Genomic DNA, 15,387 nt, shown 5'->3' on the forward strand with positions numbered 1-15,387 from the left:
CTTCTCTTGATTGTAGACTTTGACAGTGACACGCCTACACACACCTACTCACTACTCCTGGAGAGCGTTCTTCCTCTTGGCTGATGTTGTGAAAGGGTTTTTCTTTACCATGGAGAGGATCCTCCGATCATCAGCACTGTTGTCTTCCGTGGACGTCCAGGTCTTTTAATGTTTCTGAGCTCACCAGTGCGGTCTCTTTTTCTCAGAATGAACTAAACTATTGATTTGGCCGCTCCTGATGTTCCTGCTATCTCTCGGATGGATTTGATTTGTTTTTGAAGCCTAACAATCGTCTGTTTCACTTGTATGGAGAGCTTCTTTGACCGCATGATGTGGGTTCAGAGTAACAGCTTCCAAATGCAAATGGCACACTTAGAATCAACTCCAGACCTTTTACCTGCTTAACTGATGTAGAAATAATGAAGGAATTAGCCCACATCTGTCCATGAAACAGCTTTTGAGTCAACTGTCCAAATACTTATGGTCCCTTGAAAAAGGGGGGAGGTACATATTAAAGAGCTGTAATTCCTTAACTTTTCCTTCAATTTTGATTAGAGTACCCTCAAATTAAAGCTCAGAGTGTGCACTTTAAGCCCATATTCATTATATAACTGTAACTTGAAAATGTTTTGGTCAGCAGCTAAAATAATAAAAAATTGTACCTGTGTCCAAATATATATGGACCTGACTGTACACTTTCACATTTTTTTTTTTTTTGCACTTTGTATTAATGTCAAACTAAAAATTTTACTAGTACATTTCAAATTATTGTGTGTGTTTTTTTTTTGCTTAAATAATCGTATGTTATTTCTTAAAGAAGTACACATATTTTGATACGTTGACTAACATACTAAAGCACATGTAAAGTACTTGATGATATTTGATTGTAACTGCAGTGTGTTTATCAGTATTATTTTTAGGGTTAATATATTTTAAATGCACTAAATTGCAACTTTGTCCTTATAAATGTGTAATTACAAATACATGTAAATACATGATAGAGATGTTTTAATGCATCCTAGCATCCTAGTTCCACCACTGCTCTCCACCTCCAAATTCAAGTATGCTGGTTCTGCCACCGCTTGTTCCATTTTATCTATATCCACTGGGATTCATTCATTCATGCATTTATTCATTATTTGTTTATTTATAAAGCACATTTTAAATCAACCCAAGGTTGACCAAAGTGCTGTATAGAGCAGTATGATCAATACATAAATTCAAACAAATTACAATCAATAAAATAAAGTGCACAAAAATAAATAATTCATTAATTCTGAAAAGCCACAGTAAATAAGTTATTTTTAAGCTTTAATTTGAAAATAGAGATAGATGCCATAGTTTGGATTGATACTGGTAGGCTATTCCATAGTTTAGGGCCTGCTATCGCAACAGCTTGGTCCCCCGTTTTAGCTTAGACCTGCGGACAGAAAGTAATCCAAGATCCCCAGACCTAAGTGACCAATATGGATTTTGAGAATGTAGCATGACAGAAAGATAACCTGGTGCTAGGCCATTTAATGATTTAAAAACTAAAATTTTTAATTCAGTTCTCACTTTAACTGGTAGCCAGTTAAAATTTGAGTAATGTGATACATTTTTTGATTACCGGTCAACAGACTAGCTGCAACATTCTGATCCATTGCTAGATCTGTCTGTTCAGGGATGTTTACTACCAGCTGCTTCCTAGCCTGGCCATCAATCCCAAGAAGTCCAAGGGTCCTCCAAAGCAACTGCCCTGCGAAGCCCCTGCAGCCAACCTACACCAGCAGATTCCAAGCCTTCCATCCTTCCTGTAGGCACTCAAGAATCAACTCCTAATATTTCTTAAGCTTACACTCATGTGCTTCTTTTGTCCTCTCTTCCCAGGGTACTGTAAACTCTATAAGTACCACCTGCATGGTAACCTTCAACCAGGGCACAATATCAAGTCTGAGACTCGTATGGGTTATTTCCTCTGGGAATCTGAGCTGCTTCCTAAGGTCTGCCCGCATCTCCCAGTCGTTTTCCTATATTGTACTCCTTTACTCTTTATTTATGTTTCTGTGCTTTCCCCAGACCCAAGGAACTGAATGAAACAAGGCCCCTTACAAAGTTGTCTTGGCTTCTTTCATGCCTGCTTCACCCCGACAACCAGCTGATTTAAACTTTGATCATGTCACCACCAAAACTTCCCATCCACCAAACTTGACCTGCATGAGGAGAGGACACACTGAAGGTAAGCTGGCTTTCCACAGAGTGCACAACTGGTGCTCTCTACCTACCACCATGTATGGATGTTTGATGGAGTAGGTAGAACATCATATACAGAACACAACAAAAAACTTAATCTGGTAGTCATCCATGCTCCAGATGTCCTGCCAGGTCAGAACCCTCTCTCACACAGATTCCCACCTCAATTAGCTGCAATGTGTATTCATGGCTGCAGACTTAACATGCCATTTATCTTCTTCTGCCTTACAAACCTCCCTCTGCACCATGCTGAGTCAGTCCCTTGGGTCGTGCGAGAGGACAGACCACAGTTATGACCACCCAGAATGGACAATTGACACTATATATTCCGGGTCGGATGTGGGAGGATATGCAAAAATTAGAGGGGTCTGAAGATACACCAGATGGAGATGAAGTAGCTCGCAACCTACTAGTAGTGTGCAAATGGTTTACCATATACTGTAAGGTGTACAAGCAGTGTGAAAGGCTCAGGAAGCAACTCTGGAGGTTACTGAAAGTGGCATGGAGGAAGGACTTTCTTGCTGATGATGGTTGGTTGCGGAGGGATGTTTCATTCCTAAGGAGGAGGATCCCACAGATATCAGTCACTTTCGTACCATATCACTCCTCGTTGTGGAGGGTAAGATCTTTTTTGGGGATTTTGACTAAGAGGCTTCCTGGTTGTCTTGAGCATACCAGTGTAATCTCTAAAATAATTGTAGATTCAGAGAGGAACCATGGTGACCTGGTGGTTTTGTGGCTTGACCTGACCTACGCCTATGGAATAATACAATACCCCATATGTTAGTGGAACTAATACAGTCACCCTGTCTCAGCCAGTCATCCTGTTCTCAGCAGCAATGAACCTCCTTGTCAAGACAGCAGAGAGTTTACATCAGGAGGCAGTATTGGCAAATGGCACCCAACAGGTGACCATCAGATAATTCATGGATGACTTGACCATTACGGCAAGATCAGTACCTGAAGCAAGATGGATGCTGGAGAATTTGGTTGAGCTCACCGATTGGACAAGGATGGAGTTCAAACCTGCAAAGTCAAGAAGTTAGGTGCTGAGGAAGAGGCATGTCCAGGATCAGTTTCACTTTAAGATCAAATAGGACACTATTCCAATCATTCAAGAAAAGCCAGTGAATAGCTTGAGGAAGTGGTACAGGGCAGACCTCAATGACAGGCAGAGTGTGATGGAAATGTTTGAGGAAGTTGAAACTTGGATGACATTCCTGAAGAAGAGTGGTTTACCCGGCAAGCATAAAGCTTGGGGATACCAGCAAGGAGTCCTAGCCAGATTGCTCTGGCTACTGCTCATTTATGAGGTACGCATCTCTACTGTGGAAAGGAAGATGAACAACTGTTTAAGGAGATGGTTGGGTGTTCTGTAAAGCTTATGCTCCATAGGCTTGTATAGTACAGGCAGCAAGCTGCAGCTACCAGTAACATCAGTGGTGGAGGAGTATAAGTTAACAAAATCACAGCAGGCGAAGGATGCTGCGAGACAGTAAAGATTAACTTTTTAATTTACCTTTATTCTACACCGCTCTGTCTCTTCTCCTTTGAGCGCTCCAAAGACTTCCTGTTTTCATGAAGCCCCTCCTTCAGAAATACACGATGGGCTCTGATTGGTTAGCTGGTCCAGTGTGTTGTGATTGGCTAAACCGCCTCTAGTGCGCGTCTAAACGTCCCGCTACACCGCTCTGTCTCTTCTCCTTTGAGCGCTCCAAAGACTTCCTGTTTTCATGAAGCCCCTCCTTCAGAAATACACGATGGGCTCTGATTGGTTAGCTGGTCCAGTGTGTTGTGATTGGCTAAACTGCCTCTAGTGCGCATCTAAACGTCACGCCCCTCACCTCAGTGCATGTGCTCCGGTTGTATTGTAAACAATGCTTATCAATTTGAGCCCGAATGAGACGCAGATGATATTAGTGAAGAGGATCGTGCAGAACCTGTGCAAGCACGGCTCTTAATGTTATGTTTTTTGTTTGTTGTTGTCTCATACTTTTAAATACGCTGTTATTTGTAAATGATACTGCTTATGTTAGCTTTTAATATACAGTTTTATCCTGATTAAAGCTTTAATACAGCACAGCAACCACATGCGCATCCATGTTAAATGCTTCTCATGGCTATGTGAAAAATATATGTCTGTCTATACACATAAAGTGTATAATTGGAGCACAGTTCATTGATGGAGCTGACGAGCTGATGAGAGAGAGAGAGAGATGCAGAGTGTGTGCAGAGCAGGGGGACACGATGGACAGGATTAAGAACCGCTGCTTTAGAACATTGATTAGGAAACTTGTGAATCCATTAGAGTCGTTAGAAGACAGAATCGATAGATTTTTTTCGTACATTCCTAGTTGTACCGACATGGCAGCAACTCTTCCTCTTCTCTACAGCAGCGCAACACCCAGAAATGTACATAAACCCCGCCCCCGGGAACATGCAACAAAGGGGGCGGGGTTTATATACATTTCTGGGTTTGTGATGTCACAAACCCGGGAAGTAACTCCTTGTAGTTCCTACGAGCCGTTTTTGTAGGTATTAAACTGCCATGATTTTAAAAGACGATATCTTCGTTTGCATTGAACTTTCAGCATCATAACTTTGCAGATATTGTTTATGCTCAAACAGCAACATTACACACTAACTAAATTTTAAAAAGTGAAATCACAATCAACCATCCCTTTAAGTCTGCAGCCATGACTAAACAGGCCAGATGGGAAGAATGTGCGATAGAAGATTCTGACCTGGCTGGACATCTGGAGCATGGAAGACTGCTGGATTCAGTTTTTGTTGTTTTCTGTATACGACACCCTACCTAATTTATCAAATCTCCATACATGGCGCTTGGTAGAGAGCTGCCGGGGTGAAGCAGGCATAAAAGAAACCAAGACAACTTCGTAAGGGGCCTTGTTTCATTCAGTTCCTTAGGTTTGGGGAAAGCACAGCAACAGAAATGAGGAGTAAAGGAGTACTGTCCAAGGCAAACGACTGGGAGATGCGGGCAGACCTTAAGAAGCAGCTCAGATTCCCAGAGGAAATAACCCATACGAGTCTCAGACTTCATATTGTGCCCTGGTCGAAGGTTACCATGCAGGTGGTACTTATCGAGTTGACAGTACCTTGGAAAGAGAGGACAGAAGAAGCACATGAGTGTAAGCTTAAGAAATATTAGCAAGGATGGAAGGCTTGGCATCTGCTGGTGTAGGTTGGCTGCAGGGGTTTCGCAGGGCAGTTGCTTTGGAGGACCCTTGGATTTCTTGTGATTGATGACCAGGCTAAGGAAGCGGCTGATCAAGTCAAGTCACCTTTATTTATATAGCGCTTTTAACAATACAGATTGTGTCAAAGCAGCTTTACAGTATTAAATAGGAAAATAGTGTCAATAATTCAAAAGGACAATAGTAAACACTCAATTTTCAGTTAAAGGCAGTAATGGCTCAGTTCAGTTTAAATAGTCCTATCTAACTGGATAAAAAAAAAAACACTCTGAAGTTCAGCAGATAGCAATTAATATAAATGTAAACAATAATACATGTTCATTTAGTTGCAAATTACATTTTCAGAATCATTACATTCAGTCCGGACTTAAAGGGTTAGTTCACCCCAAAATGACAATTCTGTCATTAATTACTCACCCTCATGTCGTTCCAAACCTGTAAGACCTCCGTTCATCTTCGGAACACAAATTAAGATATTTTTTATGCATTCTGACAGCTCTCTGACCCTTCATAGACAGCAAGGGTACTACCGAATTGTTGAATAAAGTGTTGTTTTTTTTTTTTTTGCTCACAAAAACTATTATCATGTGATTTCACATGGATTATTTTACCGATCTCCTTGCTACGTTTCTGGATGTTGATCGTGGTAGTACCTATGCGAATACTTTTTGTGCGCAAAAGAAAAAAAAAAAAATTTTATTCAACAATTTGTCTCCTCCACGTCACCCTAGCGCCATTTTGGAGAATATCCACTGAACGCAAACAACGTATGTTGTTCTGTGTCAGCCGCACCACACGGATACGTTGTTTTCGTAGTACCCTTGCTGTCTATGAAGGGTCAGAGAGCTGTCAGATTCCATCAGAAATATCTTAATTTGTGTTCCGAAGATGAACGGAGGTCTTACGGGTTTGGAACGACATGAGGGTGAGTAATTAATGACAGAATTTTCATTTTTGGGTGAACTATCCCTTTAAGTATATATTATTCCCATAATAAGTACTCTTTTTAAAAGTATGCTTGAGTGTACTTCAATTTCAAAAGTGACATATACTAACAAGTTTCACATGGTGCTTAAAATAAAAATTACTAAGTCTACGTTAAGTCTATTGTTAAAAAATCTGCATAAATTAGAGTAAAAACATTATATTAATTGATCAGCTTTGCAAATCTCTTGTTGAAACAGTTTTTCAACTACAATTAATAAATTTATTTTCAACAAATCAATAAATATGAGAGAGAGAGCCTATATTCGGCTGCCTATATTCCAGGCAGCCGAAAACACGCCTTGAGACATGAAACATGAGCTCAGCTCTGTCGCTCTCTGGGTCAGACGTGAGTTCGATTAACCAGTGTGTTTAAGCGAGGGCACTGCTCAGTTCAGCCCAAACACAGACACACAGCTGCTCTCATCTAGTGTTTCGGTGTCTCTCGGGCCCCTGCCGTATCCCCTGGTAACCCCGCGGGATGCCTGTGTGAAGAGCGGAGGGACAGCGCGTCTTTGGGACACTGCCAAACCAAAGCGGACGCTCTAATTGAGACAATCAGGAGCCAGTAGGAACAAAGTGTGGCCCTCATCGTAAATAAAAGAACCTGTTCAATCTTGCCTAATGATGATTAGGACATTGTTTTACCAATTACCACGGCAACAGCCCTTTAGTTCAGCACAATAATAAAGTGGGATCTGAGCAGGTGTGACGATACTCACTTTCTTTGCCTAAGAGAGTTCATAAAATTTTAGGACTGTCGTAAAAAAAGTCCCTGTGCTGGTTTTCTTTCTTTCTTTTCATTCCTCTCTGCTTTAACTAGTCTTGAGTTCTGCGGGAGTATATGAAGTGTCATTCAGATGGTCTCCGGAGGCTTTGTTTGCGTTCTGGGTCGGAGCCATTGACTTAAATATGCATCTGCGGAGGTGGATAATAATTCAGAGGTTAATAATTCATTGCCAACAACAAAGTGATTCTTTCCAGACGACAACGCAGACGGTGTGTCTAAACATGACACCTCGCTCAGGTAGTCTTTCTTGAACGTTAAAGCAGGTGCGATATGCTGAACTAGCACACTGATGCTCCAGGATTCCTTTAAACATATAACTTGCGTGCTGAAAAACATGCTCTGAAATCACTGGCTTCGTTTGCCAGTGTCTAAACCTCCTGTGGTCGACTGTCAGCCTTCAGTGCTCTGGTTCAGAGCCCTGAGGGACGTGTGGATGAACATACAATATATACCCGACTGACTCCATTAACCTCCAAACTAGTGCAGTGATTGACTGCTACACTCAGTGTTTGTGATGTTCTTAGTTAATGTGATTAACAGTGTGTTATATAGCAGTTGAGCTTGCATTAGTTATAATGCATACACACATACACACATTTTAGATATAAAGAAGTATTTGTTCTTACCACTCCATTGGGCTGAAGCGGTTTTTTCTTCCTGGTTCCTATCTGTAAATAACTAGAAAGTGAGCTGAATTACTTTTTTTTTTTTCCTTTTACAATGCAAAATTTGTGAAGATCTTTGTGAAGTGGCCATAAAACAGTGGCAGTGCTAGTCAAACGTTTCACTAAAAATAGTTAAAATTTGTGTTTGATCTAAAAGTTCATGCTTAAAGCAAGAGTTCAACATAAAAATGAAAATGTCTTTAAAAAGTCCTCATTCTCAGGCCATCCAAGATGTAGATGAGTTTGTTTCTTCATCAGGTTTGTAGAAATGCAGCATTGCATCAGTGTCTCTGCAATGAATGCTCTGCAGTGAATGGGTGACGTCAGAATGAGAGTCCAAACAGCTGATAAAAACATCACAATAATCCACAAGTAATCCACAGCACTCCAGTCCATCAGTTAACATCTGGAGAAGACAAAAGCTGAAACAAATCCATCATTAAGATGTTTTTAACTAAAATACAAGTCCATAATCCATTGTAGCGCTTCCTCCAGTTGCATTATCTTATATTAATAATCACTTGAAGGAGATTTAGAGTATGAGGATGAGAATATTTAATGCAATTTTTTTCCAGTGAGCAAATATATTCCTTGGATAACCCAATGAATCAAGCAAACTTTTCCAATAAGGTAAGTGAGAGTGCCTTTCCTTGGTCACATTTGTAAACATGGAGAAAATATACAGGGTCAATAATTGCTCAGTTGGTTAATAAGAACCAACAGAATGTTGCCAAGAATGGTAGCACTTTAGTTTAGGCACCAATTCTCACTATTAACTAGTTGCTTATTAGCATGCATATTACTAGCATACTGGCTGTTTATTAGTACTTATGAAGCACATATTAATGTCTTATTCTGCAAGATCATATTTTAGATCCCTTAATCAGGCCCCATACAGAACCTAAACGTAACAACTACCTTACTAATTATTAATAAGCATCATAGTCATAGTTAATAAAACAGCTGATAAAAACATCACAATAATCCACAAGTAATCCACAGCACTCCAGTCCATCAGTTAACATCTGGAGAAGACAAAAGCTGAGACAAATCCAGCATTAAGACATTAAAAGACAGCATTAAAATACGAGTCTATAATCCATAATAACGCTTCCTCCAGTGAAAAAGTACATCTCATGTTGTCTCTCACATCAAAATCCAGCCACATATTAGTTTAGAGCTGTTTAAACACTGCTTGATCTGTGCAGATTTCTCTCCTGATTCAGACCAGAACACTTTTTCACTGGAGGAAGAGTTATTATGGATTATGGACTTGTATTTTAGCCAGAAGCAACCGTTTGAAGTTTTAAAGTCTTAATGATTGATTCGATTGACACAAACACAATATATTAATTGATTTTGTGGATTATTGTGATGTTTTTATCAGCTGTTTGGACTCTCATTCTGACGGCACCCATTCACTGCAGAGCATCCATTGCTGAGACACTGATGCAATGCTACATTTCTCCAAATCTGATGAAGAAACAAACTCATCCTAATCTCAGATGGCCTGTGGATGAAGACATTTTTAGCAAATTTTCATATTTGGGTGAACTATTTTAAGTTTGGAAAATTAGTTATCTACATGTGTATGTACACGTGCACATGAATTTCTTTACAAAACTAACATTTACAAACATTTATTGAAGTTGAATCAGATAGTGAAGGAAAAGCATCATCATGTGTCCACCATACATGCACTCTAAGAAAACATTCTGTAAAATACATTAGTACATTGTCCATAAAATGAAAGTCTGTAACACCTTGTTAATTTGAAAGACTTTTCTGTATTGATATTTCAGTGGTGTTTTCCCCATATTTTTAATTATGCCCTGTATTGCGTTGTTTCTTAAGGTAAAGGAATTGTCTGTAAACTAAATGGAAAAGGTGGTAATTTTCTGCCAGGACATTATCTTTCTTTCTACAGATATTTTTTTCTTAAGCTGAAGCTGTTTTCCATAGTAAAAAAAAAACATATCAGGATGCACCTCATCAGTGTTGGGGATAACGCGAGTTACGAAATCAGACGTAATCAGAACTAGTAAAGTAACGCTTTACTTTTGAATTTAGAAGGACATATCTGAGTTACCTTTTCAAATAAGTAAATTCAGTTACTTTGTTTCCCATGTCTTGACTGACAGCTCTGGTGTTGCCATGTTGAGAGTATTCGGGAGTAAGTGCAGAGCGTTGTGTGTGAACATGATCTTACTGTAGTTCTAGACTAAATATCAACGTGTTTACTCATCTCACTGCACACAAACACATTCAGTGTTCAAAATGAATAAAAACCTTCAAATGCAAAATCAAAATGTTATACAAACCTGCAATAATTAGATGTTAAATAAGACAAATATAATTATGTATTTAATCTCATTTTATTAACCAATGCCTTTGCTACTGACCTTCAACCATACTAAAAAGCAAAAATGACACATTTGTGTTTCATTTTTGTTATTGCTGAATAGTGTATTCTGCGTCATATTCTTCATGTGATTAGTTTGAGCGGCGCCCTCTACTGTACAGACATGAATTTAAATTTCCTTCAGCCTAAGCGTATTCATTTCACTTTTGTGGTGAAAGGGCTTTTACATTTTTAAAACAAGAACTTTTTATATTAAAAACAAACATGCAAGCCCTGCACAGATTTAAAAAGTAACGCAAAATTAACATAACGCATTACTTTCCATAAAAGTAACAAAGTAACATAATTCGTTTCTTTTTTAAGGGAGTAACGTACGGTGGCCGAGAAGTGCAGAGCAAATCACAATTCTGAAAACAAAATAACGCAATATTGTAATGCATTAGGCCTACTTTTAAAAGTAACTTTCCCCAACACTGCACCTCTTGATGTTGTTTGATTAAAGTCAGAGCTGACTCTGAAGAGTATTAATTTGTGCCACATGTTTTGATCACTAGATGATTCCCAAATTTCCATTTGTGCTATTTCACAGGTTTTGTGACTTTGCTATCATTATAAAATATGGAAAACAAATATGTGTCATGTAAACGTTTGCTAGGTAGATAGAACGATAGAACGATAGATAGATAGAACGATAGATAGATAGATAGATAGATAGGTAGGTAGAGAGATAGATAGATAGATAAATAGATAGATAGATAGATAGAACGATAGATAGATAGATAGATGATGGGTGGATGGAGGTGTCTTACTCTATCTTCTTGAATCTCTCTCGTCCAGCAGCCACGTACTGCTCTCCGCTCCGCAGGTGCTCCAGGGACTGGACCCGGTGTCCGGCTTTGGGCGTGTAGATGCTCCGCACCGCGCCGAACGGAGCCCTCACGCCGCCAGTCACCTCCCGCAGAAGCGTGTCGAAGGTCGAAACCCGCTTCGAGTTAATCACCAAACGCCTGGGCTCGTAATACGGATCCCCATTGCGATAGAAATAGATATTTTTCACTTCAGGTTGAGACAGAAAGTGTGGCTTCTCCGCACTCATGGCCAGGAGAGGTGAAGCTAGCGATGGAGAGTCAGAGCGCAGCGGTTATATCTCCAGAGCAGAGCAGCGCATCTGAGCCGCATGGCCCAAACGACACAGACACACGTTTGATGAACACACCAACACGATTTTAAGCCAAACAAAAGTGGAAACGGTGGATTTTGCGCAAATAAAACTTTCCAGCGGGACGTTCATATCATGATGAAAAAGAGAAAGATGCAGCGCACTGAAAGCGATGATCATGGGAACTCGTGTGTTCCTCGAGCGGTTTCTATAGAGACATTACAATCTTAAAGCCCGCTGATCCCACTCTACACCAACTCCAGAGACTCCGTGTATGGCAAGCTGCTTTAACATTTAGCCTTTACCCAGCTAACAATTTTTGGTTCTCAGAACGTTCCCAGAACAGCTTTTTTTTTTTCGTATAACGTTATTATAACGGTATATTAACGTTGCCTTAACGTTATTATAGCATTTCCCCAACCTCTTTACTCTGATATGATCACCCCGTTATATGTCAGTAATCATCCAGCACACTCGTGACCCAGTATAAGCGGCATGGATGCCTAACCTGTATTATAAAAAATTAAAAATAAAAACTTTTCTTGTTGTTATCTATTGTTTAATTAATTAAAATAATCTGAGCTCTGTACATCAACTATCATATGTAGGATTAAATAAGATTAAATCTGTCCATTACCGGGTACCCTTTAGGCTACATTTCTTCAGCACCAAATAAAAATGACTTCAACACAATGTATGGTTTATAAAATATGACATTTATTCATATATATTAATAAAAAAAGAAAATAATAAAAAATTACTTGACTTAAGGCAGGTTATCAGTACATTCATTTCTTACCACTGTGTACAGTTTGTACAGCGGGACAATCTTCTTTTGATCCTTAAACAAAAACTTCTCGCTAACATCACATTCTCTTCATTTAGGCAGTAATCTCAGTAATCATTCAATAAATAGATCAATAAACGAGCGAGTCAGTCAGCCAGTAAAACAAAATGACTGCTAATTTTTAAGTTCTGTGAGCGCGCAGCGCTCAGTAAATAGGCTAGGCTATAGATGAAACAAACCCATGAAGTTATGATTTATGTTATCACTCTATGCTTAACCCTGACTTAATATTATAATGTAAAACGTGTTTTGATTGATCTAATTTCTGTATTTTAATAAAGGCTGCATTAAACAAATTTCAGGGCTCTGTCATTACACAAAAACATCTGCAACGTTTTCATTGGTAATATAGTTTTACAGGGTTATAAAAATAACCTGAGAATAACCATTAGGGAACGTTCTCTGTAAGTTATTTTTAGGTTATTTAATAATAACCTCCATGCAACGTTCTGGGAACGTTATTTTATGGTTACAAAAACAAAAACAAAAATAATAAAAAGAACGTTCCCTAATGGTAGTATTTGGTTCCCAAAAAAATAACCAAACGGGAACCAAAAACTAACGTTAAGGGAACGTTCTGTGTTTGCTGGTTAGCTTGCCTTAATACAATCTTCATATTTGTGTTCCTAGTATTTCAAAAGTTAGGATTTTACCAAGCTTGATAATAACTTTATTTGACAGTAGAACTTATTCCTGTGAAAGTCCATTTCCGCAACTGAATTAGAAAAAAAAAAAAAAAAATAATACTAAATAATAATACTAATAATAATAGTGATATATAAACTCAGTGTTGTGAATTCTTCCCCTTTAAGTTTAAAACTTGCGATCTGTGTGATGTTTCAGTAATGACTTGCGTTAAATAACGTAGTGCAGTGTTCACAGCGTGTACGGTCTTAGCGTAACTGCCTATTCACTAAGTTACTTCAGCGCGGCAGTCACATCGCGTGCTCTCACCAAGCGACAACCTCCCGCTCTCTCTCGTGAAACCAACACGGAAGTGACTAAAACTGTAATTCATCGACTGGCCGCTAGAGGCTGGCTGCAAAAGGGAGTCAGTCCCATAGACTCCCCATGTTGGTGACGTCACGGACACTACGTCCATGTTTTTATACAGTCTATGGCTCTCACTCAGGTGCAGCTTTTATGTGCAAGAGAAAGTGCATGACAAAGTAAGTTACTTCGATGTATATCGTTAATTAGATTGTTACAGTGTACCACAATTGCGTTAACTTTGACAGTGTTTATGATGTATATTTCTCAGTTTATATTCCATGTATCAGTGCATTTTACAAAATTGTTTATTATAGAGTTTGTGATATATTGAGTCATTGGTTATATTTAGAAAATTTATATTTATCTCTGTTATTTTATTTATTTCAGAAACTACCTCAAATACACTAACGTGTATATGGTCAAATCTTGTGCAATAAACAGTCAAACTCAATATGATGACTTCGACTCCCTGACCAGACTTCTGCAGCGGTCAATAACTATTAACCAGCATTCAGTGGGGCAATCCCCAATACTCAGAATTTATTTTTTTTGTTTTTTGCACTTCCAAGTTTACATCTCACAATTCTGCATTTTGTGTTTTTGTTTGTTTTTGCCACAGAATGAAAGTTTATAAATTAAATTAAATTGAATTAAAGAATACAAATTCTGACTTTTCTTCTTAGCATTGCAAGTTTATATCTAGCTAAAAACTCCCAATTCCGAGTTAATATCTTACTATTATGATTTTATATCTCACAGTTATATGAGTTTGTCTATAGTTTATATCTTGAAATTATGTCAGAACTGTGAGAACTTAGAATTGCGAGGAGGAAAAAAGTCAGAATTTTTAGATAAAAAGTCTCAGTTACATTTAGTTGTTTATATATTTATTTTTATTCTGTGGCAGAAATGGGCTGCTATATAAATCAGCTCATGGAAGAGATGAGTTTTCATGTCTTTACTAGTACTTATTTATTAGATACTGTACTAGTAATTAGACACTAGTATTTATTCCAATTGCTGCTAGTAACATTTCACTAGATATAAATGCATTTTACTCGTCATATCAGCATAGGTGTTTTAAAGTTCAGTTTTACTAGTAACTAGTAGTAAAGCACCAGTGTTGTAGTACTTGAGTCCAGACAAGTCTGCACTCACAGTCCAGTGCATGTCAAATCAAGGCCACTGAGTTCAAGACCATGTTATATTATATTATATTATATTATCATTCAAGACGACTTGAGACGAAGTTGAGTGCCAGTCTGGTTTTGTCTGGACTTGAGTACTACAACACTGATGTGTACTAATGTCTATTAAGTAAAAAAAAAAAAAAAGCTTGTAATCTCCCAGTCTGACCAGATCAAAAGTGGTCAGACCCAAACTCTTTAAAACCAGCTAACAGACTAACTCAGCCAGACTGGAGGACCACCTAAGACTAGCAAACCGGTCTGTTAAATGCTGGTTTATACATTTATTTTGTTAGAAGAATAAGTACTTACAGTGTAATTACTGGTCAAATATACTACTCACTTTTGGATGACTTACTGGTACTAGTACTCAAGCTTAGAAATTACTAGACTTGCCATGCTGAGTATTTTCCAGTAAATGTGATTTTACAGTATTCACCATCAGAAATGACCTTTTTAGTGCTTTCCATCCAGATGTTCATGTATGTCCCCTGTTAAATGAGGATGTATACATCACCCAATAGAGTAAACCTGAGTCTTCATTCAATCTAATTGGACACCAAGGAGTTCATGTGCAAGTACAGCCCCTCTGTTGTTCTAACCTAGTTATATCTTGGAACAAAAAACATGTTTGTTTGGTGTGTCGCATAACAACTCTCTATTAAATGCCTTGACCATTTGCAAGATTAGTGGCAAGGGAAAGCAGCCTTGAAAATTTGGTTAATTAGTGCATCTCTGCACACAGCATTTTCACATGTAGAAGAGGTGATATATATCAAACATACATTTATGCCATTAAGCAGATGCCCTCATCTTGAACGACTTACAAAACGTGTTTGACTCATTTTGGTGTTCCACCTCCAATTATTAAGAAGTCAGAAGTCAGAAAGAGCTTTATTACCAAGTATGTTTACACATACAAGGAATTTGACTTGGCGACAGGAGCTTCC

General features: G+C 38.5%; 1 long non-coding RNA gene across 1 annotated transcript in view; it reads right to left on the reverse strand.

Annotated features, from left to right (window-relative positions):
- LOC107758830 (uncharacterized) overlaps window positions 1-11,295 on the reverse strand; it is a 14,107-nt gene extending 2,812 nt beyond the window's left edge. The window contains exons 1-2 of the long non-coding RNA XR_001642063.1: window positions 11,061-11,295; window positions 7,851-7,902 (exon numbers count right to left, since the gene is read on the reverse strand). This is a non-coding gene — a long non-coding RNA (uncharacterized LOC107758830). The remainder of the gene's footprint in view (window positions 1-7,850; window positions 7,903-11,060) is intronic.
- Between the last annotated feature and the right edge of the window lie 4,092 nt (window positions 11,296-15,387).

The sequence above is a fragment of the Sinocyclocheilus rhinocerous genome, unplaced genomic scaffold (assembly GCF_001515625.1).
Source record: "Sinocyclocheilus rhinocerous isolate Xijiao unplaced genomic scaffold, SAMN03320098_v1.1 scaffold264, whole genome shotgun sequence".
NCBI lineage: Eukaryota > Metazoa > Chordata > Actinopteri > Cypriniformes > Cyprinidae > Sinocyclocheilus > Sinocyclocheilus rhinocerous.